Consider the following 25,530-nt stretch of genomic DNA (forward strand, 5'->3'; position numbering starts at 1 on the left):
ACAGCATTTCATTAATTTCGAATTTGGATCAAACAAACTTCTGAGAATACATGTACATTTAAAGCAAACGGAAAATATTTAATTTTATAAATTTGCGTAGTGGCCTGGTATTGTACCTGGAAGGCTGGTCATGCAGACCGAAAAGAGAACTGTAGAAGAGAGAGAACTGTACTTGTGGAACAATTGGCCACTGCAGCCGAAGATTTTTGTGGCCGCGGAGTTATTTGTGCATTAACAGCAATAAAACATTATTTAAGATAGGCTTTGTTTTACAAATCATTTACCATTTCAACTTTTAAAGTACTCATATAGACTGAAATTTTTATTTTATTCAAAAGTATTATAATATCCAAAAATGTTGTACATATTTCACCTGTAGATCCTTTTATATTGTACAAGTCATGTTTAAAACCCCTTCCGAATATTAAAACGAATTTCGACTACATAACTATTACTTTTAATAATATTAAAGACCTTATAAGAACGTATAAATAATTCATTCATCGTGATTCCGCTGAGAATAAATTTCACTTCATAATACTTATTTCGAAGAGAAATAATTTTCATTGTTGATGCTCAATGAATGAACACATTTTATATTGCTAGATTATCGGTAATATCGTTTTTAAGATTATCTGTGATTCTTTTTTTTTTCTAAAACTCGAAAAACTTATGCAGTATTATATAGCTGTATACAGTATTACAAAAATTATGGATAATTTCATGCAACTAATTCGGAGGAAAACTATTTAGGATTTCTAAGTTAATTAAGTAGGTATTTTCAAATTACTCAACGGCAGGGAAAATAGAAGAATTGAAACGGAAAAGTTTGGGAACCTCGTCCTTGGATAAAGGATAAGACATCTGGTGTATTGGTGAAGAGTGATGCGACTATGCTAATGTTTAAATCCTACAGGCAGGTACTAATTATTCTAAAGAGATATGTACGTAAGTATGTACATACATCTTCATTTCCTCATAGTATTTTCTTCGCTCTTCGTCAGGCGCAGACATAATTAAAATTGCCTTATATTATTTTTGACTTTAGGAATATTTAACAGTTTTGTGCTTTACTACAGGTCGTCCACGAACACTGCGAAGTATTCGAAAAGTCAGAAATTCAATACAATAAATTTAAATGTACTCAAAATGTGACTTTTCGGCTAATACAAACGTTTTTATGTCAATAATCTGTCAAGTATATTCCTTTTTATGTTTGTACGATCTTTGATCTCAAATTTTTCCCTGAGACGAGATTGAGATCGAATCTTTTGATCATTAAATGATTAGTGTACATGTTTGGATGAAGACCAATCTCGATCCACGATAAAATAATCATTTCGAATAAATATTCCACACACATATACCTACAGTCCACATACAAGTCGTTGATCTTTTGCTACACGATATTGCCAACATCAAGACCAAAAGAATGAGGCCTACAAAATTATTGATACTCATATCTAAAGTGTACGATGACATATTTTAACTATAAGTAAATAATAAGCTTACGTTTGGTCTACTGAATACCCTTATATAATTGCAACAAGTCGTTTTTCTAAGTATCATTTGGCTTGAAATAAATTTTCCAACACAGTGTTTCTCTAGCGATATGACTAATACTCTTTTAAGCTAGATTTCAAAAGAGAATTCAGTAGTGGGCAGTATATTGGCCTTGACATTCTTGCTGGCCGAGAGCCTTAAGAGCTTGAGTTGTGATAGAAGAGGCAGTAATTGCGAGTTTATTATTAATTTAGTTAGGATGAATTTCATTGGTCATCTTTGAGAGATATCTGTTTTCGTATTTAATTATACATATTATTGATTTATATTATTCATGCATCCATTTTTAGTATTTCTAATTTTAGTTTATCTAAATTCCTGATAAAAAAAAATTTTTATAGTTTATATGTGTGGACGTGCTCACAGCCCGCCTGATGTTAAGTGGTTACTCGAGCCCATAGGACATCTACAACGTAAACGCGCCACCCACCTTGAGATATAAGTTCTAAGCTCTCAAGTATTTTACAACGGCTGCCCCACCCTTCAAACCGAAACGCATTACTGCTTCACGGCAGAAATAGGCAGGGCGGTGGTACCTACCTGTGCGAACTCACAAGAGGTCCTACCACCAGTAATATAGACGAAGCTACTTATGAATACTATTAAATGTTTCAAAATTATTACTATTATTATTTTTTTTTTTTTTTTTTTATTGCCTTTGTACGCAGACGGGCGTACGGCCCACCTGATGGTGAGTGGTTACCGTCGCCCATGGACTTCAGCAATGCCAGGGACAGAGCCAAGCCGCTGCCTACCGCTTAATACTCTCCACAAGCCTCGTTTGAAGAAGGACATATCATAGCGCTCGGGAAACACCGTGGAGGTGAGCTCATTCCATAGCCGGATGGTACGTGGCAAAAAAGATCTCTGGAAACGCACTGTGGATGATCGCAATGGCTCCAGATAGTATGGATGAACTCTACTCCGGTGGCGGGCGGTGCGATGGTAAAAACGAGATGCTGGTATCATCTCGAACAATTCCTCAGAGCATTCCCCATGGAACATACGGTACAAAATACAGAGGGAACCGAAGTAAATATATTCTTTACAATAATAGTAGGCGTTCAAAACGATTCAGTGACTTTATCTTCTTATTTTTGATTACTCAATAAACAGCTTCGTAAATGAACGCACAAGAAGTGCGTATATTTATTTGGTACTTCGAAAGCAATTTGGGGCATCTCACTGCCCCTTTAGGACAAAGGTCATTGACACATTACTGGATCACTATTACTTCGAATTGATCAATCGTTTAAGTAATGGAGTTAATAAGTCTAATTACTTAATCTGTCAAGTGGGAATTTAGTATCGATATTCAATAAAAAAATTGTGTTAGAAATTTTATAACCTTTAAAAAAGACAACAGCTTCAAACGTTTCCCGCTGAATTTTCGTTAGTAAAAATAAAACATTACGAAAATTATTGAAATTGTTTTAGTTTTTAAAAATAGGGGGCGCTAAAATAAAATTCTACATAAAAAAACAAATACAAAAATACAATGAACGGCGTCTCGTTATGTTTTTATCTAGTTGTATGGGTCAAGATTGTGTTACAAGAGACATGAAACAGTTTATCTAATCGCAGAATATTTTTTTTGTGCCACAACACTATGTGAATTACTACCAGAACACTATATATACTATAGAATAATATAATATAGTATTCATATTATGAGTTCCAAGTTGGAATAAATTCTGGACACCACCGTTTTGTAGGAACGGCTACATACCATTTTACCCACGAGGTAGTAAAATCGGATATTCGTTTTAAAGTTAAACCAGATTAAATATTGTAGGCACTCATCAATTAATTCCCGAACTTATGTAATTACTGGCCGCACTCGCCCGCTGCGCTGGGCATTTAAAATTAATATTGTTATTTATTGTCATTATCATTAGGGAGTCCAACACTCATATAAATTTTAGCCTATCCATTAAGTACTTGTATTTTGTACATGGATACCATGTTTCAAGTCAATCGGATGCATGGTTCAGTAGTTAAAACGGAACATCCGTAAATATCACTGTAGATTTCTATATTATTATAGATTAAAGTTAAAAATAAAGATGTTTGTTCCGTATTCATGTTTGTTATTCTAAATTTTATCTTATTACGCATCTGGGGGTGTAACTCAGTGGTAGAGTGTCTGCTTCGCATGCTGAAAGTCCTGGGTTCAAATCCCAGCACCTCCAAATCTTATGTTGCCTTTTTGAAGTTACTATTTATTTTTTTATAATTCATCACGATAAACCTCAGTTTATGTTTTTGTAGTTGACTTCATGGCAATAGGTATTAAAAATATGAGGGCAGATCGACACAAACACATTCAGCGAAATAAGCACGTTAACGGTTCTTCGCAGTAGGCTAATAAGTTCATACCTACATTTCAAAAAAAAGATCCATATTTAAATTAATTGTTTAAGTTATCTACTACGTCATGAAACCACCTATATCTAATATAATATTGAAGTCATGAGTATCTATGATACTGGAACCAATTAAAATCGCTAACTTTTAATTTTAAAAGCCGAAACTGGGGATTCAATATAATAATGTCTAGTGCTCCTTTTGCTATTGCTTGTATCTACTAGAGTTGCATCTGGAAGAAGTAATACTAATATTTTAAAAATAAAGCTTCCGTTTATTCTAATAAGCCTCCGATTGTGATGTGACGATAATAACCGACACACGTTGATTTGTTTTATTTCGAAGCTTTTCATTTCGGGATTGGATTAAAAACAATCGAAACTCGGGATTCTCAGCAATAACACAGTCGCAGTTCGACTCAGAGGAGCTTGTAATGAAATGTTGATTTATACAACTATAAATAGCGTGAAAGCTGTTCGATCGGATAAATAGATCTTTAAGAACAAAGGAATGTTCTTGTGTACACACAAATCATAGTCCATCACGTGTCTCATACCGCAAGCGGTTACCGTGTCCATTTAGAGATCGTATTGATATATTTGCGGTGTCAACATTGTGTGGATTATTGGAAATATTAAATTGAAAGCGATCGTCTTGAGATTTGGTCGCTCTGACTGAATCATATTGATTTGGGTTAGGTTGGCAGCATTCACGTTGTGACTGGATCCTTCAAATGGTGGGCTCCGCTATCCACTTTACAACAGATGGGGCGTTAACTCCCTAATCTGTATAAGCAATTAAAAAAATCCTTTTAAACTTTATACACGGGGTCACTGACCTCGTAATAAAAGTTACTTATTAATTTGATTGTGTTCAAGAAACGTTATAAATCAATTATTCTTTATCATCTTTATGAAAGGCAGAGATAGAACAATTACCACCCCAATAACAATCAGTACTAATTCTACTTTGTTTATGAATAGATGCAAAATGCTTTTTTGTTTAATAGCTATTGAATCTTTAATGTTATTAACAAAACACTTTTGATTCAAAGGTTTATTTCAAAGAGAGAATGTAATACATAAAAATAACCTAAGTATTCAAAAGGTGTCGGTGATTATGATCGAATTTCGTTCATTAGGCGTTAACGTTATTTATATTTGATATGTTGTAATTATTATTTTATATGATTTTAAATTTTTTTTTCAGATTTATGATATTCAAAATCATATGTGTTTGAAAATATGAAAATGAACTAACATAATCACATTCAAATAACATGTATATGTTTTTTGTAATAAAAGAAACGCTAGCACTGCGGTCATCCCTAAATTACAGGGATAATATAAAAAGCTATTTTACACATACTTAAAAATATATTTTTTCTAAATCGGTAACTTGATTAAGGAACATCTGTAAAATATTTCAATTTGGAATCTGTTTTATATTTAAGGTTGTTTCGTTGTAGTATTATTGTCAGTTTGGAGTTCCGTATTTTTGTAGAAAAATCTAGGTTTGTTATCTCAAATACTCAAATGCCTTTTTTCTAATTTTTTATTACTATTTCATAATTTATATAGCATTTCGGGTTCGTGAAACAAACTCTGTCTGTTTATGTTCACGCTTAAGCCAGTGCGTCAGTTTTGAAGCAAATCAGTTGAGAGTTCTCTTAGCTGTGGGGATATCTTCCACCTATTACCACTGAATACGAGTATAAAATACGCGGTATAAAATGAAGTTAACGGGTGAAAAGCTAGTTTGTTATATAAAACATCTCCTCCTTCCGACTGAACGCTCGGATTCCCGAACATTCCCCATCTTGATCTATCAGAAAATACGTTTCTACGGCATGAGGTTCCACCATCCCGCTGTTTGTTGCTCATAGTGACTTTGACGTTAAGAATAGTGTGGATTCGGTGTGTCCAGCATGCTTCTTCTTGGCATCTCGTTCTCTATTTCCGTCGGCAATTATTAACATTGTTAGATTGTCATTGATATTGTGAGCTAAGCGGGCAAAGAACCCGAAGGAATGGTTTTGAAAACCTAATCTTTTTACTGTTACATATGAATTACTAGTTTTTGCCCGCGACTTCGTCCGCGTGGAATAGCTATTTTGGGATAACGCTAAATTTTACTCGCTACTTCATTTACGTAAAAGATGAAAATATTTTTGAATAATAGAATGTTAAGGAGCTATTTATGGTACCAACATTACACTTTTTAACCGACTTCAAAAGAAAAGACTATCAATTCGGCTACGATTCTTTTATCCATGTATGTTCACCGATTTCTCGAGCGTACTTGAACCGATTTTGATAATTCTTTCTAATTTTTTTTGTTCTATAGGGTCTTGTATCTTGAAGGTATATTGAAGTTTGGGTATTTCTTATTATTCTTCTTATTCTGTGCCACAGCGTGCCGGTTGGCCGGCGCCATGCACATTATTATTACGCGCTTGATTATGATTTTGCTAAGATGCTATTTTAACACTGCGATATCTTTTGAGATACTCATTAAAATCGAATGATGTAAAGGGCAAATTTCTTTAAAATTAAATACATGTAATGAATAACGTATTTGTTTGGATAAGGATTAATACAATTTTTATAAAAACACCTTTACAAAGAATGCTTTATTTTACAACAAATTTTATTAGCATAAAAAAGGATATTGATACTGAGCCAACCTTAAAATATAGACATAAGCTGTCGCGCACTTTTTTTTAGAATAATATTAGTATAGATTTTGTTGTATTGAACAACGAATACTGTGTTTAGCAGTAATGAAATACGTTTGATTTTCATTACGTCTAGGTCGGACAATCTCAGCTTGTACCGGATATTTGGCAATCAACAGAATGTTGCTCGCATGTGTTGAGCACCACACAAGACAATAACCACGCTACGGGCTTCGAGTAAATATCGATTTTTTTAACAACGTTTCCGTTTTATTGTTTCCACTTGCCAACTTTTAGTAATATAAGCGAAAGTTAAAATAGTAAATATAACACGAAATTCGAGGTATTTTCTATAGGACTAAACTGATGGCAGGCCTCATTGCCAAAATTTTAAGTGATTATATGGTGTAGCCCATAGACATTTTTCTGGTGGTAGGACTTCTTGTGAATCCGTACGGATAGGTACCACCCTGCCTATTTCTGCCTTGAATCAGTAATGCGTTTTGGTTTGAAGGGCGAGGCAGCCGTTGACTGTTAAAAGTGAGACGTTACAACTCATGTCTCAAGGTGAGTGGCGGCATTTACGTTGTAGATGTATATAGCCTTCGGTACGCGAGTGGGCTCACAAGACACTCTACGAACAATATTTAAAAGCTCTACATAACGTCATAACGTTTTGAAACTCCCCAATAAATCGTCATTAATTTCTAACTCAGACTCAGACCTTGAAGATAGACCGTTCGGTAATAAAATTCACGAGATGAACGACATCTCTATGTCGTGATTCTATTGACCAAATATTTATTTTTTAAAGTACAATTTTAAGTACAAAAGCTTTTTTTGGTTTTTTACTAGCACATAAAATATAAAGCTATACAAGATATATACTACAACTATCGAAAGTATATCTAGAGTAAACAAATTTTACGATCAAGAAAATAACGACTTTATTGTAATAACACAGTAAACATGAAAGGATAAAATATTAGCTAGTACAGCGTATCTAAAGTACATATTAATCAAATTATTATAAAAGCTATCGATACCTATAATATCTATAAAGGGTGTGCTATTAGACATGATGAGATGTACTGTTGTGAGTTAATGAAATGGAGATTACGATCTGGTTTCTCGCTGTGGACATTTGTCGAGACAGAATTTCGTGTCGTCTTCTATTTAAGAATACTTGTTCATCGATTCATAATCGCAAAATTATAACAATAAAATTTTATCTGTACCTATTTAACAGAGATGTAACTTAATAAGCACGCATCATCGTGAGACTGGATTCTGTATATTTTTACCAATACAATAGAATGACCATTATCGAGAAATAACGCTTGGATTAAAGTTTAGTATACTTGTAGCTACGCGTTGATTAAATTCGGACTTGAAAATTAAAAATAAAATAGTTGTGTAGTACCTATATACATTTAAACAGTACTCGTATTTCTTTCCGTTTCATTTCTCACGTAGGTTAAGTAATCTTCAGTGACCCAGCAAGGCTCTAGGGACGTCTGCAGACAACTAAATTTCGTAGCTAAAAGCTTTATACTTCAGTTACCAACTCGGCTTGTGCATTCATTTCATTATTCCGGTTCAAGTTTTTATTTTTCAAATACATTTGAGCGTTATCTTTTCGTTGGTTTTTAAATGATAGTAGTTAAGGAGCGGACGGTTAGCGTAGTATGGACATGTGATGCGTAGAGAGAAGATGCATGTGACTAGGAGATGTATGGAAATGGTAGTGCAAGGTAGAAGGGGAAGAGGTCGACCGAAGAAGACATGGATGGAGTGTGTGAATGACGATATGAGAGAGAGAGGAGTGAGTGTTGAGATGACGGCTGATAGAAGAGAATGGAAGAGAAAAATTAGCTGTGCCGACCCCACCTAGTGGGATAAGATGGAGAAAAAAAAAAAGAAGAAGTAAACTTTTTAAGCATTGTGTCATCGTTTGTCTACATTTCTATTTGCCGTTTCTTTACAGTAATCATATTTCTTCTACCACTTGTCATACACAAATCCACGTTAATTGCCGGATTATAAGTCTGTACAGAATAATAAAATTAAACTGAAGTGAAAAATTATTTTATTAAAAAAAAAACACATAATCTCGGTAAAATTATTGAATAAAACTGCTTTTAAACTTGAATATCTCGTCCACTTCACGTTTTTGTATTTAAATTGAAATCCGTCCTCTTCAGTACACGGAAAGGTTGGTTATTGAGAGCACATTTAATTTTCAAAAGGTTGGAGAATGGAGAATTCTAAGGCTTTTGCAGGAAATAAAGTATCTGGAATTTGATATTCAGTACTCCCTCTGGCCTTGTCAAAACTCAAATTAGTTTTAGTAGTTCTGTGATACTTTGTTTGGTAATTTGATTGGTTTTGTAGACGAAAGACTTTGTTTTTATCATTTACCTCACTGGCTGAGCTGGGCACAACGCATTGGAGTTTTATTTAGTAAGTAATTTTGTGATTAGCCGTCTGAAACTATGTCACTTTTACAAAGGTTAAGTTTGTCGTCACTATTTTATATGTGCTTACAAGTTTACCTGGTGTTTTCCAATCTGGCATACCCATGCTCACCCACCCACATATAATATATATATGTGTGTGTGTATGTGTATATATATTTCAATTGATTGGTACACTGCGTGTAATTCGTTTCCGAATGATTCTTTTCCACCTGATGGTTGCCTGGAAGAGATCGCTCTTAGCGATAAGACCGCTAATTGCACTTTTTTGTATTTAATGTTTCGCATTGTTTATTCTTTCTTTTTTGGTGTACAATACAGAATATTCTCTCTCTCTCTTTCCATATTACATATTATTGTTTTTCAGAAACTTTGTGTCTCTTCATAAAGTACCTACTCGTTCTACATGTCCACTAAATTAAAAAACCTTTTAGTACCTAATATCCTCAAATATATTTTAAATTCGATTTAGTACTATCACATTGTGATTCAATTGTTTCATACTACTTTGATGGGGGTAAATTGACTCTAAAAGGGGCTTTTAAATGATTCTAACACGGTCGTTGTAAATTAGATTGACACGGGTGCAGCCACAAGACACAACTTTGGCCTTTCAATACACTCAAGTAAATTGACATATGTCATATTAATTCACGTATTAATTTCTACCACGGAACTAATCCCGGAGGGAATTAGATGGATTATCGTAGTGTTGCCAGCTGTTGATTATTCATTTGCAGATAATGCGTGATGAAGGTTTAGTTTTGGGTTGCCTGTTAGGGTAGTTAATGCTCAATAATTTTAGAATATTTTTGAAATATTTTTTAACTGTTTAACACAGAAATGAAACTCGTGCATAGAAAAGTTAAATAAATAAATAACTAGGTATTGATGGATTCCCTGAAATTTGTTTTACCTATCTCTGCTGAAAAAAATGAGTTCTATTTTGAAAGACAAAGTCGGCGTAACATACGTTGTAATTTAGACTTAGTTTATACTTCGGTTTATAGTTCAAATTGCGCAGCCGTATTCAAACTGAGGTGTCTATGACAAAGAGGTGAGGTGTGGTCTTCTGACAGTCTACGTCACACAAAAGAGAAAGAAAAAAAGTTCATTAATCATATTGGCAAACCTCGAATTTATATTCAACCTAATAGACTAAGTAATGAGAGTCTGTGTAACATTCAACTTGGCCAATTATCATTAAAGTCTTTGAAGTGAGCCTTGCGATTGCCGAAACTGAATGCTGTGTGGTGTATATTATATGTCTCCGATGTGAAATACTTTGCACTTTACTAAATTGTTTTCGGAATATGGAATAGTAAGACGGAGGATCTAATATCACGAGCAGCTTAAATTTATAAGTAAATCTAATTTTTTTTCTATTCTATTCTATCAGCCCATGGACGTCCACTGCTGGACATAGGCCTCCCCCAAGCCTCGCCACAAAGACCGGTCCTGCGCTGCCTGCATCCAGCGGATTCCCGCGAACTCAATAGGTCGTCGGCCCACCTTGTGGGAGGCCTACCCACGCTACGTCTTCAGACATCAAAGCCTCAGCACCCTCTGTGTCGCAGGCTAAGCCAGCGTTCGTTCCAGCGGCGGTGCCCAGTGTCTCGGCCTGGGCGAAACCGCTGCCGTACACGAACACGGCTACACCTCCCTCCTCCGCGATTCGTCCCGCCCCCGCGATTCGTCCCGCCCCCGCGACTCGTCCTTCTCCCGCGACTTGCCCTCCGACCGCGTCCGAAAATCTCGCTTTAGCGATCGACTTCTTTCAGTCGATCAACTTTGAGCGCGTTAACGCTTTGGGCGACGCCATTCGCGCTGCCTCCACTGCACAACACTTTATCGCCGTTGTGCAAGAATACGCTGACGTATACGCGTCATTAAATATGTACGTCCTCCCCTCACTCCGCCGGTAATCAATGGCGTATATAAGTAGAATAAAGCCCCTATCCGTAACGATAGGATTTTTTAACGCTTACGGTCTCGCAAATCAACGTGATCAGGTTTCTGACTTTTTGCGTGACCATCAAATTGATATCTTTTTAGTGCAGGAGACCCTACTTAAGCCCGCGCGCCGTGACCCTAAAATCGCGAACTATAACATGGTCAGGAACGACAGGCTCTTTGCTCGTGGTGGTGGTACCGTCATTTACTATAGAAGAGCCCTGCATTGCGTCCCGCTCGATCCTCCCGCGCTCGCTAATATCGAAGCATCAGTGTGCCGAATCTCACTGACGGGACACGCGCCGATCGTTATCGCGTCCGTTTATCTTCCACCGGATAAGATCGTTCTAAGCAGTGATATCGAGGCGCTGCTCGGCATGGGGAGCTCTGTCATTCTGGCGGGCGACCTAAATTGTAAACACATCAGGTGGAACTCACACACCACAACCCCGAATGGCAGGCGGCTTGACGCGTTAGTCGATGATCTCGCCTTCGATATCGTCGCTCCGCTAACACCGACTCACTACCCGCTAAATATCGCGCATCGCCCGGATATACTCGACATAGCGTTATTAAAAAACGTAACTCTGAGCTTACACTCGATCGAAGTAGTTTCAGAGTTAGATTCAGACCACCGGCCCGTCGTTATGAAGCTTGGTCGCGCTCCCGACTCCGTTCCCGTCACGAGGACTGTCGTGGATTGGCACACGTTGGGCATCAGCCTGGCTGAATCTGATCCACCATCGCTCCCGTTTAACCCGGACTCTACCCCGTCTCCTCAGGATACCGCTGAAGCCATAGACATCTTAACGTCACACATCACCTCAACATTAGATAGATCATCGAAACAAGTTGTAGCGGAGGACTTCCTTCACCGCTTCAAATTGTCCGATGATATTAGGGAACTCCTTAGAGCTAAGAACGCCTCGATACGCGCCTACGACAGGTATCCTACCGCGGAAAATCGTAGTCGAATGCGTGCCCTACAACGCGACGTAAAGTCTCGCATCGCCGAAGTCCGAGACGCCAGATGGTCTGATTTCTTAGAAGGACTCGCGCCCTCCCAAAGGTCTTACTACCGCTTAGCTCGTACTCTCAAATCGGATACGGTAGTAACTATGCCCCCCCTCGTAGGCCCCTCAGGCCGACTCGCAGCGTTTGATGATGACGAAAAAGCAGAGTTGCTGGCCGATACATTGCAAACCCAGTGCACGCCCAGCACTCAATCTGTGGACTGTTCATGTAGAATTAGTAGACAGTGAGGTAGAACGCAGAGTCTCCTTGCCACCCTCGGATGCGTTACCACCCGTCACCCCGATGGAAGTTAAAGACTTGATCAAAGACCTACGTCCTCGCAAGGCTCCCGGTTCCGACGGTATATCCAACCGCGTTATTAAACTTCTACCCGTCCAACTCATCGTGATGTTGGCATCTATTTTCAATGCCGCTATGGCGAACCGTATCTTTCCCGCGGTGTGGAAAGAAGCGGACGTTATCGGCATACATAAACCCGGTAAACCAAAAAATCATCCGACGAGCTACCGCCCGATTAGCCTCCTCATGTCTCTAGGCAAACTGTATGAGCGTCTGCTCTACAAACGCCTCAGAGACTTCGTCTCATCCAAGGGCATTCTCATCGATGAACAATTCGGATTCCGTACAAATCACTCATGCGTTCAACAGGTGCACCGCCTCACGGAGCACATTCTTGTGGGGCTTAATCGACCAAAACCGTTATACACGGGAGCTCTCTTCTTCGACGTTGCAAAAGCGTTCGACAAAGTCTGGCACAACGGTTTGATTTTCAAACTATTCAACATGGGTGTGCCGGATAGTCTCGTGCTCATCATACGGGACTTCTTGTCGAACCGCTCTTTTCGATATCGAGTCGAGGGAACCCGCTCCTCCCCACGACCTCTCACAGCTGGAGTCCCGCAAGGCTCTGTCCTTTCACCCCTCCTATTTAGCTTATTCGTTAACGATATTCCCCGGTCGCCGCCGACCCATTTAGCTTTATTCGCCGACGACACGACTGTTTACTATTCCAGTAGAAACAAGTCCCTAATCGCGAAGAAGCTTCAGAGTGCAGCCCTAGCCCTAGGACAGTGGTTCCGAAAATGGCGCATAGACATCAACCCAGCGAAAAGTACTGCGGTGCTATTTCAGAGGGGAAGCTCCACACGGATTTCCTCCCGTATTAGGAGGAGGAATCTCACACCCCCGATTACTCTCTTTAGTCAATCCATACCCTGGGCCAGGAAGGTCAAGTACCTGGGCGTTACCCTGGATGCATCGATGACATTCCGCCCGCATATAAAATCAGTCCGTGACCGTGCCGCGTTTATTCTCGGTAGACTCTATCCCATGATCTGTAAGCGGAGTAAAATGTCCCTTCGGAACAAGGTGACACTTTACAAAACTTGCATAAGGCCCGTCATGACTTACGCGAGTGTGGTGTTCGCTCACGCGGCCCGCACACACATAGACACCCTTCAATCTTTACAATCCCGCTTTTGCAGGTTAGCCGTCGGAGCTCCGTGGTTCGTGAGGAACGTTGACCTACACGACGACCTGGGCCTCGAATCTATACAGAAATACATGAAGTCAGCGTCGGAACGGTACTTCGATAAGGCTATGCGTCATGATAATCGCCTTATCGTAGCCGCCGCTGACTACTCCCCGAATCCTGATCATGCAGGAGCCAGTCACCGTCGACGCCCTAGACACGTCCTTACGGATCCATCAGATCCAATAACCTTTGCACTAGACGCCTTCAGCTCTAGGAGCAGGCTTAGGGACCTCGGTAACCGTACTCGTCGAACTCGACAAAGAGTTCGCCGTGCAACCTAACCCATGAATCAGCTCGCTGAGTTTCTCGCCGGATCTTCTCAGCGGGTCGCGATTCCGATCCGGTAGTAGATTCATTCGCGAAGCAGCTACTCTTGCTGTTAGCAAATCCCACCCCTCCTGGCTGAGCCTTTGCTCGCCCACCTGTCCTGGTGAAACTGGAAAGGCCTCCGGGCCACCAGTAATCCTTCAATCATAAAAAAAAAAAAAAAAAAAAAAACGCTACGTCTTGCAGTACGCGGTCGCCACTCAAGAACCTTCTGGCCCCAACGGCCATCCGTTGGGGCCGTTCAATTCATAATATACCTTAAATAATAATATCTTATATATTCTATAAGATTTCAATGACAGATAAGTTGTACCTTATATGAGATTTATTATTTATTTGACTAAAATTATATTATCTTCATCATTCAGTAGTAGTTATTGTCAAATTGTATTCTCTTATAAATTTCCATCTTCGTAGATCGACGAGTCTATCATTCCCAAGTGTATACGTCCATTAGGAGGCCGCGTGTAAATTATTTGGCTAGCCAAATTAAACATAGAAGCGTGTTTGTGCCAAACTTCCCTAGTGGGATATTGTTTATTAATTTTTTATTGCTAGGGTTGGTGGACGAATCCACGGAACACCTGGAGTTAAATGGTCGATGGTATGGAGGCCATAGACATCAACTACGTAACCTACTAACCTAGACTAGCACCACCCCATCTCTCCACTTCAAGTCAGGTTTTGAGTATCGTATAAAAATGTTGCCACAAGCCAAACTTCTTGTTTTTCCTGTCCTTATCCCTCATTATGTGAGGTAGGCGCAGCATATCCCCTACTTCCATACAGGCAGGCATTCCATCCTCATCTCAAACGTTTCTCTCACATATCCTCTTTCATACAGTCCATCCAAGACCAGTTAGGACGCCCCCTCCTCACATTACCGCTCAATTTCACACACAGCTCCATTTCTTTTGGGCAGCGCGGCTCTTTGTATAACATGCTCATAGTATGATTACTTTCCGTACTTTATTTTCATTGTCAATGACGTTATTTCCTCTTATATATACACTGGTCGGCAATTCCTACAATATATAGAACGTTCAGTTTTGGCGTCTACTATGGCTTAAAAATACGCCCTACCAATAGGAGAATTAAAAACTTCAACAAATTATTACGTGGCTAGCTTAATTTATTTTATGCTCTATTTATCGTAGCTCTATTTACTGTATGTATATATTTTCTATAATAATATATTGATAATAGTACACCGCAACATACCTGCTGGACATTGACCGTAAATTTGGTCCGTAAGTTCAAAGTGGCTCAGCGTGCTATGGAAAGGTGTATGCTCGGAGTTTCTTTGATGGATCGAGTCAGAAATGATGAAATTCGTCAAAGAACCAAAGTAACCGACATAGCCCTAAAGATTAGCAAGCTGAAGTGGCAATGGGCCGGACATACGTGTCGCAGAATCGATGGCCGATGGAGCAGATGTGTTCTGGACTGGAGACCGCGTACCGGTAAGCGCAGCGTTGGGCGGCGATATGCTGGAAAAGATTGGATGCGGAAGGCGGAGGATCGTTCATTGTGGCGGACTATGGGGGAGGCCTACATCCAACAGTGGAGAGATACAGGCTGATGATGATGATGATGATGTACATACCTGCTATATCTTTATCTTTTCCAGAAGCTTTTTCTGTAAATGAAATGTTTGTCTGGAAGTGATTGCTTATTGTACAAATGTATCAGCTTGTTGACAGTTTTTTAATGTTAATTAAATTCTCTCTCTCTCTTTCTTTCTATCTCTCTCTCTCTCTTTCTCTCTCTCTAATAAAATATACCTTAATAAAAATAAATAAAAACTATCCCTTAAACTTTAGTACAACAAGCTCTTTCATACACATTATATTTTTTGCAGCTAATTTGTGATGTATTTTGAAATATTAGTAAAACCATTTTAACAATTAACAAATAAAATAAATAGTCACGCAAATTAGGATTCCTTTTGTTATGAGAACAAGATACTGATATACAAAATTACGTACGTTTACATATTTACTTAATAAAGACACGGGTGAAGAGCTAACAAACCTGCTCATCATACAAATGTTTGCCCGATCTGGGAATCGAACGCACGACCCTCGGCGCAACAGGAGTCAACTACCAGTTATACGAATGAATTAATTAATCGATCTCAAACACAAACTCTCTCTTGGCACATTTATTTCGTCGTTAAATAAATGAGACACCTAATTTACAATTTTAAATTCTTTAAGATTCTTTATCTCTTGCCTTAGTTAGATAAGACTATTTGCATAGTGAGTTGCGTAAATAATTTGAATTGAGGCTTGATTTTGAAGTTTTATAGGATTTAGGCAACTGTATGTATGCATGCATGCTCTGTAGGGGTGGAGGGTGTCGGAGTCCAAGGACATCATGACGTGAGTGTGCCGTCATCCTCATGAGACGAAATCAAAGATGTAATTCCTAATTATTATTTTTTATAGCGTAGATGAGTGGACGAGCTCACAGCCCACCTGGTGTTAAGTAGTTACCGGAGCCCATAGACATCTACAATGCCGCCACTCACGTTGAATTATGAGTTCTAAGGTCTCAGTATAGTTACAACGGCTGCCCCACCTTTCAAAGCAAAACGCATTACTGGTTCACGGCAGAAATAGGCAGAGTGGTGATACCTACCGTACATTACAATATGCTTACTACTAGTAAATGCCGAAATAAATTTATTTAAACGGGAACCGGTGAATGTCGCGTGAACTGACGATTCTATTTCCACGGCCCGACTTATAAACATTTACTACTTTGGTTTGAGAATGTCGTCAGCGAATGTCGTCAGCGAATGTCGTCAGCGTATCTCTCTTCTTGAGGTAATAAAATTTTATGAAAGTTATAAACGTTATTTTTCGTTTACGTTGTCACGTAAGTTACCATTGTCGTATATTTTACAATTGTCTATTAAATTTCATTGATTTGATTTATATCGAACTCTAAGGCTGTCTTAAGAAGACGAAAAGATGACATTATCTATATATTAATACGTGAAGCAAAAACTTTGTATCCCTTTTAACGAAAATTGCGCGGACGTAGGAGTATGAAATTGTCCACACTTATAGTGAATATAGAGAAGCAGTGCACAATGGTAATATTTTTTTTAAATAATGCGTAAAAGATACATTAAATCAATAAAGAAAACATTACACACACCACCATGTATTTGACACACACACGCATGCATACTATTTATTTATTGTCAAACTTTTGTTCTTGACGTCTGTGGTCAAATTGAGAATAGATTAAATATTGTTTGTCTTTATTAATATTTTTCTATCGTATAGTCTTGGCGAAATTTGTGATTATAGAAGTATTTATATAGTAGTATAGAAGTATATAGAAGTAAGTCTATGAAAATAGAATCATAATAGTGTACAAACTATAATAGTTGAATTTCGACTACTGCGGGACCACTAACTAGTACTAATAAAATCACATTTAAAAATGGGTTAACGCAACACTAATAATGTATTAAACTCACAATGTAGATAGTTTGTCATATTTAAAAAACACTCGACGCGCCGAACTTCATTGTCGTACAAACACGGAGAGTGCTTGGTCTTTGTGTTTACAATTTAAAAATGAGACTAAAATGCTTATATATTTCAAAGAAAACTTAGAGCAGCCAAACATTAACAATACATGTAAAAGTATGTGATAACAACGGGTCAGTAATCAGTTTTCATATATAGAAAGAATACAAATGATATTGGATCTAGTGGGACACTAAATCTATATCTATAATCTATGATCAAATAAATCTAATTTTGGAAAACAAAGGTAGATAATTAAAATCTAAAGTGAACTGAAGGTTACATCGCTTCAAGAAAGGTACTCAAAAAAAGAAAACATACTTTAAAACATAATAAGTACAACCAATACGATTTTGTAGCACATCGATCGTAAGCTTAACTGATTTATCATAAGTATAATAATAATAATTAAATATGAATTAAGTTATTAACAAAATGATTAATTTGATTGTACAGAATGTGGAGTTTTACCTGTTTGAGAGATTCGAACACCGACGGATACGAAAGTACCGGGCGTCTTATTCTTTAGGCTACAACGACTTCTAAATCATATTTTTTATTACTATAATTTGTAATATAAATTAATTTTATCAATATTAAAATTAATCTTCAGTGTAGAAGACAGTAAGAATACTATCTTTGTCATGTCCCGGCGTGAACTTGACAAAATAACAGATACCATTTTGTTGCATTTCCATCAGTCAAGTCGTAGAAATAATTAAAACATATTTTAAGAATTGCTAGTTAGCACTCTATTAACGTCGATGAATAATACCTTTAATACCGTTTATAAATGCGAAAATTGCATCATATTCAAAAGATCGGAAATACAGAATGCGGAATAAACTGTATAAGTTTTAATTATTATTTGTTTATTTATTTTAGCCCTGCACAGTTTATGTTAAGTTCCATCTACGGGAACGGGCTGTATAATCGAAAAAAAAAAAATTCTTGTTATGATAATGAAAATAAAGGCAAACCCAATCCGAAAATTAATCCGGTAATGGAATTAATGGCCGACGTTAAGAGATTTTACCGGCGAATTTCAGTCAAAGTATTAAAAGCCTACTCTATTACTTTTTAAATTTCCAGAAACATTTTCTTTCCTTAAAGGAAATGTTTTATTCCTAATGTTGACTCGTCATATTTGCCAAAAGACTCGCTAATATAAGTCGTCAAAAGTTTGTGAAAGAAGAATTTATGATACTTGGCAGACTTTGCTTTCCGGGAAATTAAACAGCTGCTTAAAAAGCGTTTATTTCACTCTCGACCGTTGCAGCAGAAAGATCATCAAATGACGATAAGGCTAATTTTTAAGCATGAACTTTTTTAATAGAAGTAGCTTCTTTACAAAAGGGCTCTAAGCCGGTGACATGATATACTACGGCAGATTATACAGCAATCTGAGGAGAAGGATCGTTCAATTTGTTTCATATAGCATCTAAATCAAGATATTGAATGCTACGTTGCCTTTTCCAGTAGTCAGTTGCTTTAGAAACTTCAGATTGATGTTTTGACAATAGATATGTCAAGTTCATAAGAAATCAGTAATAAAACAAGTCATAACTCATGCATCACTAGGTTTTTATTTCCATAAATTTTAGGCCTAGCTCGCCGCCATTATAGAGACACGATAAGCGGTTACGGAACCCGTAGACTTTGATGCATTTATGCCCAAGTCACACTTGCCCAGTATAATTATGATAATGGTACACTTTATGTAACAATAATACTAATTATCTTGAGGCCTTTCCAGTTTCACCAGGACAGGTGGGCGAGCAAAGGCTCAGCCAGAAAGGGTAGGATTTGCTAACAGCTGCGAGCTGATACATAGGTTAGGTTGCACGTCGACCTCTTAACGTGTTCGACGAGTACGGTTACCGGGGTTCCTAAGCTTGCTCCTAGTGTTAGAGCTGAAGGCGTCTAATGCAAAGGTTATTGGATCTGATGGATCCGTAAGGACGTGTCTAGAGAGACGACGGTGACTTGCTCCTGCGTGATCAGGTTTCGGGGAGTAGTCAGCGGCGGCAAAGATAAGGGAATTATGATGACGCATAGCCTTATCGAAGTACCGTTCCGACGCTGACTTCATGTATTTCCGGATTGATTCGAGGCCCAGATCGTCGTCAGCATTCCTCACGAACCACGGAGCTCCGACGGCTAACCTGCAAAAGCGGGACTGTAGGGATTGGAGGGTGTCTATGTGTGTTTTCGAAATTCGGATACCGTTGTACATTTTAGACAATAAATACTAACACTTTACATACCAAATTAATAACGGCATTTTTTAAATACTTAAATTTCACTTTATAACTTTATATGAGAAATCATAAAATATTTAAACAATAACTTAGCGGTCGTAAATCACTGCTTAATGTCAAGACGAGTGGCCCTGTTGAGATATTAAATTAATTATGTCGAGCAGGAAATGTTTGTACCAGAATTGCCGAGGAAATTGTATCAAAGCCATTACTTGGAAAATAAACTTGAGCCATAGATTTAAGATAATCGGGAATTCAGTCAATTAAAAAAGTTTATTTTGTATTATAACATCGTTACTATTTAGATAATAATTGTCTAATATTACTGCAATGGTAAGACGACTTCCAAAGTTTCATTTTAATGATATATATACACGTTTTACAGGTAATAATAAAATTTAAGTGAAGGAGTTAAAATAAAGTGTGTGTTAATCTTTTGGTTCAACGGTTTTCATGATTTCGAAAAACATCTTATATTATATTTATAAGTGAGCGATTTAACGTCGCAAATTATTAAAATTATTGTGTGTAAATCATTTATTTTAATTATGTCTTGATTTGGTAACGCCATTTGTAATTTGTAATTAAAAATGATAACGTCATTTGTAATCACACTTCTAAAAATTTCGGTTTAAAATTCGTCAAACAATATCGTATTTTTATTTAAAAGTGTAAATAACACAGCAACCTTCGCGAGTCGCTAACAAAGTTGACAAACAGAATTCAAGCGAACGGCAAAACAACCGTGTTTTATGCCTTAAATTTAAGAAAACAAAATGATACTGAGTTAAGTCGACGTGGCGCTCTCGGTTTTACAGTGTCAAAGAATACTATTTTGCGGTTCAACGCGGCCCACTTTTCTAATAGCATTTACCTTATTGCACGAAAATTTTCCTCGCAAAAAAATTTGATGACATTAATCTTCTTCCCACGACGAATACTCTCAAATTAAGCTCGTCCATTGAATGCATGACCGAAATGAGATATAAGATTTGTCACAATGGGATCGTTTCAATGATTGCACGTTCCGATTTCATTGTGTGATTTGAACTCAATAGCGATGGTTGTATCAATGGCTGACAGCTATCCATTTCAAACAAGCATTCGACGTGACGAATCCCGCAAGATGGGATCCGCCATTAGGATGTATCGGAAGTAATTTTAATTTTTCCACTTTTTGTATACAACGTTCAATTGGTTGTTAACGTGTTTTCTATACAGATTTAGTAAATTCACGTTTAAATGTATTAGGATTTTTTTAAATTGAACTTGTGTAGATTAATAGATTCTCTTTCCGTCATTTTGAATTATTTATGATCTCAGAGTCTCCGTGACCATAAAAGTGGTAACTGTCACTATCATATTCTCATGTCCTCACGAACCACGGAGCTCCAACGGCTAGCCTGCAAAAGCGGGATTGTAGGGATTGGAGGGTGTCTATGTGTGTGCGGGCCACGTGAGCGAACACCACACCCGTGTAACTCATGACCGGCTTTACGCAAGTTTTGTTAGTGTCACCTTGTTCCGAAGGGACATTTTATTCCGCTTACAGATCATGGGACAGAGTCTGCTGAGAATAAACGTGGCACGGTCACAGACTGTTTTTATAAGGGGGCGGAATGTCCAGGATGACTCCCAGGTACTTGACCTTCCTGGCCCAGGGTATAAATTGGCCGTAGAGGGTGGCCGAGGGTGTGATATTTCTCCTCCTAATGCGGGAGGAAATAAACGGTTAGTTTCCCCTTTGAAATAACAATGCTGTGCTTTTCGCTGGGTTGATGTCTATGCGCCATTTTCGGAACCACTGTCCGAGGGTAAACGCTACGCTCTGGGGCTTACTCACGATTAGGGACTTGTTTCTACTCGAGTTGTAAGCGGTTGTGTCGTCAGCGAATAAGGCTAACTGGGTCGGTGGACCGGGGAATGTCGTTAATAAATAAACTAAATAGGAGCGGAGAGAGAACCCAGTCTTGAGGGACTCGAGAAACCCTTCGAGAATGTGCTCCGTGAGGCGGTGCACCTGCTATACGCATGAGTGATTTATACAGAATCCGTATTGTTCATCGATGAGAATGCCCTTGGATGAGATGAAGTCTCTGAGGCGTTTGTAGAGCAGACATTCATACAATTTGCCTAGAGACATGAGGAGGCTAATCGGGCGGTAGCTCGTCGGATGATTTTTTGGTTTGCCGGGTTTGTGTATGCCGATAACGTCCGCTTCTTTCCACACCGCGGGATAGATATAGGTCGCCATGGTGGCATTGAAAATAGATGCCAACATCATGATCAGTTGGACGGGTAGAAATTTAATAACACGGTTAAATATACCGTCGGAACCGGAAGTCTTGCGAGGAAGTAGGTCTTTGATCAGGTCTTGAAGTGCCATCGAAGTGTCGATTACCTATTGTGGTTAATAGACTATGGTATTTTTGAGATTTTTGAAAACGCGTCACATCGGAAATGAGCTGAAGCAAATGAAAAAATAAATTTGGAGATGATCAAAATTTCAAAATTAGCAGAACTAGTTTGCTCAATGATCGATAATCGACCATTTTTACACACAGCTTCAGATTTAATTGAAATTCGTTGGTAAACAAAAAAGACAATTGCACTGAACTGTTTTTGAATTTGTCTATTTTTAGTGAATGGGTTTTTATACACTTCTTGGAACCATTTTAAATAAGACAATTTTTCGATCAATCTTAAACAAGACTTGAACTAATTGACTGCACACTAACATACTTTGGGATAAAACAACAGTTGCTGATAATAAAAAGCACAAGCATACTAACTACTTCTTAATTTCGTCAAATTAAGTGAAAGTGATCTAAGGAATTTCAATTAAGGAGTATGCTTGAATTTCATCCTTTTTAATATATGAAGACGAGCAAGACATAAGAACCTGAAATTTTTAATTAAAGTTCTATTAAGGATTTAGAGATCGGTAAGAATCATTTACTTCATCATATCGGGGAGTTTTCGCCGTGTTTATGAGTATATTCGGATAGTCAAATGTCATTAAATTCTGTCTCACACTACTATTTGCATTTGGGCGCACCGGTAATAGGTTGCCAGATAGAGCGATGGCTTGCGAAGGGTGGCCGGCAATGGACGAGGAAAGTCGAAAACTGGGAATTAGGAGAGCCCTATATCCACCAGTGGACGATTGCGGACTGATGATACCAGGAAATCCCTAGATTTCCATAAATTTTTGCTTTCAGAATTCTCATTCTTTTACGAAATAGTGCCTAAGTTACACTTACTTTACCTTATGTTTTTGCTTTTGTCCTATTATTTTTCTTAATATTTATAAACATGTGAATGTCTTCGAATACAATAGAATTATAATACTTGAGTGGAACGAGATGTTGTCCCTACATGTTTCAGAAATACCTAAGACTAGTATATATTTTCATCCCAGTTTATTGGATCGAGTTCATATGTCAGTAAATAACCACATATATTGAAAGTAGAGTAACAATTCCTTAAGAAATTCTGGGAGATATTTTGATTGGATTGAGTCGATACATTACATTTAGCTATTGAAAACACGTCATGATCAAACTCACCATTTCGGTCCATACCTTCCAAATTTATTTATTAACTAGCGACCCGCCCTCGCTTCGCTTCGGAAACATTAAATTTTCCCGTCATGAGTCCCGTCATGTTACCTGCGGTTATTGTCGTACTGCGAGTGACACCGCGGGCCGAAGCTAGTCTTAAAAAAGTAGCCTAAGTTACTCATTATATCATCAGCTACCTATCAGTGGAAGTCTCGTCAAAATCGGCCCAGCCGTTCCAGAGATTAGCCGGAACAAACAGACAGACAGACAAAAATAAATATATATATATTTTGGTATATGTACTGTGGTATATACATACTTACGCATTTAGTAAAAAGTGGTTATTTTATTATTACAACAGATGAACAGACACTCCAATTTTATATATTTGTATAGATAAATACCATATGGAAGTATATTTTTCATAGGTGTCCTTCTAGCTCGATGGATTCATAGCATTAAGTAGATGAATATTACATACAAAGAAATGTTCCAACTCATATTCTTCGCATTTACAATCATAATAAAATGTCAAGCGAGTATTTCTTTTCACTTTTCAAAACAACGACTTAAAAATTGGAACATTCCCTGAAATCCGGAACAGTTGGCGAGCTCATCTCGCTAGAAGGCTGGAGGTGAGACACTTCCCATTAGCATTTATATTAACCCTTAAGAAAACAGGTTTGTTTAAATTGAAATGATCCAATTTAGTTCTAATCATGTCCCGGCGATATGAGGTCGATTATGTTCGCACGTTCTTGTTATTACGTTGATAAATTCGGTGTGGTTTAAAATTCATATAGTGGAACACTTAAAAGATTTTTGACCCTGTCCTGGTGAAACTGGAAAGGCCTCCGGGCCACCAGTAATACTTCAATCATAAAAAAAAAAAAAAAAGATTTTTGACATAGTTGTTATTGTACTAGATGGCTAGACGAGCGCATGATCCACCTGGTGTTAAGTATACGCCACGCTGTAACATGAAGTTTAAGTTTCAATTATAATAACCGGCCCACCTTTAAAAATGGAACGGGTAACTGTTTCGCAGTGGTAATGGGTGGGAGATAGGGTGTTGCACAGCTGGTGGGATGGTTTCACTCATCGAATGTGATAAAAGTAACCTATCTGTCTGGGCTTGGAATACGTCCTATCATCAATAAGTCCTGGTTGGTTAGCGTTCGCATTATGCTGGTATAACATTAATATAATGGAATAGCCCATTTTTTGTGTGTGTGTGTTTTTTTTTATTTTTATTTATTGCTTAGATGGGTGGACTAGCTCACAGCCCACCTGGTGTTAAGTGGTTACTGGAGCCCATGGACATCTACAACGTAAATGCGCCACCCACCTTGAGATTAAGTTCAAAGATCTCAGTATAGTTACAACGGCTGCCCCACCCTTCAAACCGAAACGCATTACTGCTTTATGGCAGAAATAGGCAGGCGGTGATACCGACCCGCGCGGACTCACAGTAGGTTCTACCACCAGTTTTTTTTGTTATTACCAGAGTTGTTATCTACAACGTAAATGCCGCGATCCACCTCAAGAGATGAGTTCTAAGGTCTCAGCTTTTACAGTACAACGGCTGTCTCACCCTTCAAACCGAAACGTATTACTACTTTACGGCAGAAATTGGCAGGTTGGTGGTACCTACCTTTGCGGACTTACAAGACGTCCTATCACCAGTAGAAATCCCTTAATAAGCTTTTGACAAATTCACGCGCAGAGATAAGATACTACTATTCTAGGTCACAACACAGGTCGATAACTAACTTAAACTTTAAATACATTCATCGTGACGTTCAACACCATTGTGTAAAAGATATTTAATATATACTTATTTAATATGTATTGGGTTTTAGTTGAACTATAGTTTCGTGCTTAAGCTTTACTTTTAGCTTAAAACCAAATAAAGCTTTAGTTCCCACTACAAAAAATAGATCACCGTAGATTCGAATTTTGAGAAATAAGCTCTATCAGTAATAAGGTTTCATCAAGCCCTACGGACTTTTTTAATGGAAATTTGAAAGTGGAATTCTTGAAACTTTTAAAAATTTCAAACAACCTTTTACAAACTCGTTTTCAGTTAGCTAAGAACGAAATACATTTAAAACGAAATTGAAAACGTTCATGCAGTTCTTATTACTTTAGGTATTTATTGCGACCTTTCTAACTTCACACTAACAAGTTAGGTCAACTTCTAATGAAGTCAAGGAGTATGAAAA

The 25,530-nt window shown here is 37.8% G+C and overlaps 1 protein-coding gene and 1 non-coding gene across 3 annotated transcripts in view; both read left to right on the forward strand.

The window, feature by feature from the left end:
- Window positions 1–25,530, forward strand: part of LOC101742254 (cAMP-specific 3',5'-cyclic phosphodiesterase) — a 632,766-nt gene that overhangs the window by 6,414 nt on the left and 600,822 nt on the right. The gene's annotated exons all lie outside the window — the stretch shown is intronic.
- On the forward strand, window positions 3,684–3,755 carry TRNAA-CGC (transfer RNA alanine (anticodon CGC)). Its single transcript has one exon. It is a non-coding gene; the product is annotated as a tRNA-Ala (tRNA).

This window comes from Bombyx mori, chromosome 22 (assembly GCF_030269925.1).
Source record: "Bombyx mori chromosome 22, ASM3026992v2".
NCBI classification, from domain to species: Eukaryota; Metazoa; Arthropoda; class Insecta; order Lepidoptera; family Bombycidae; genus Bombyx; species Bombyx mori.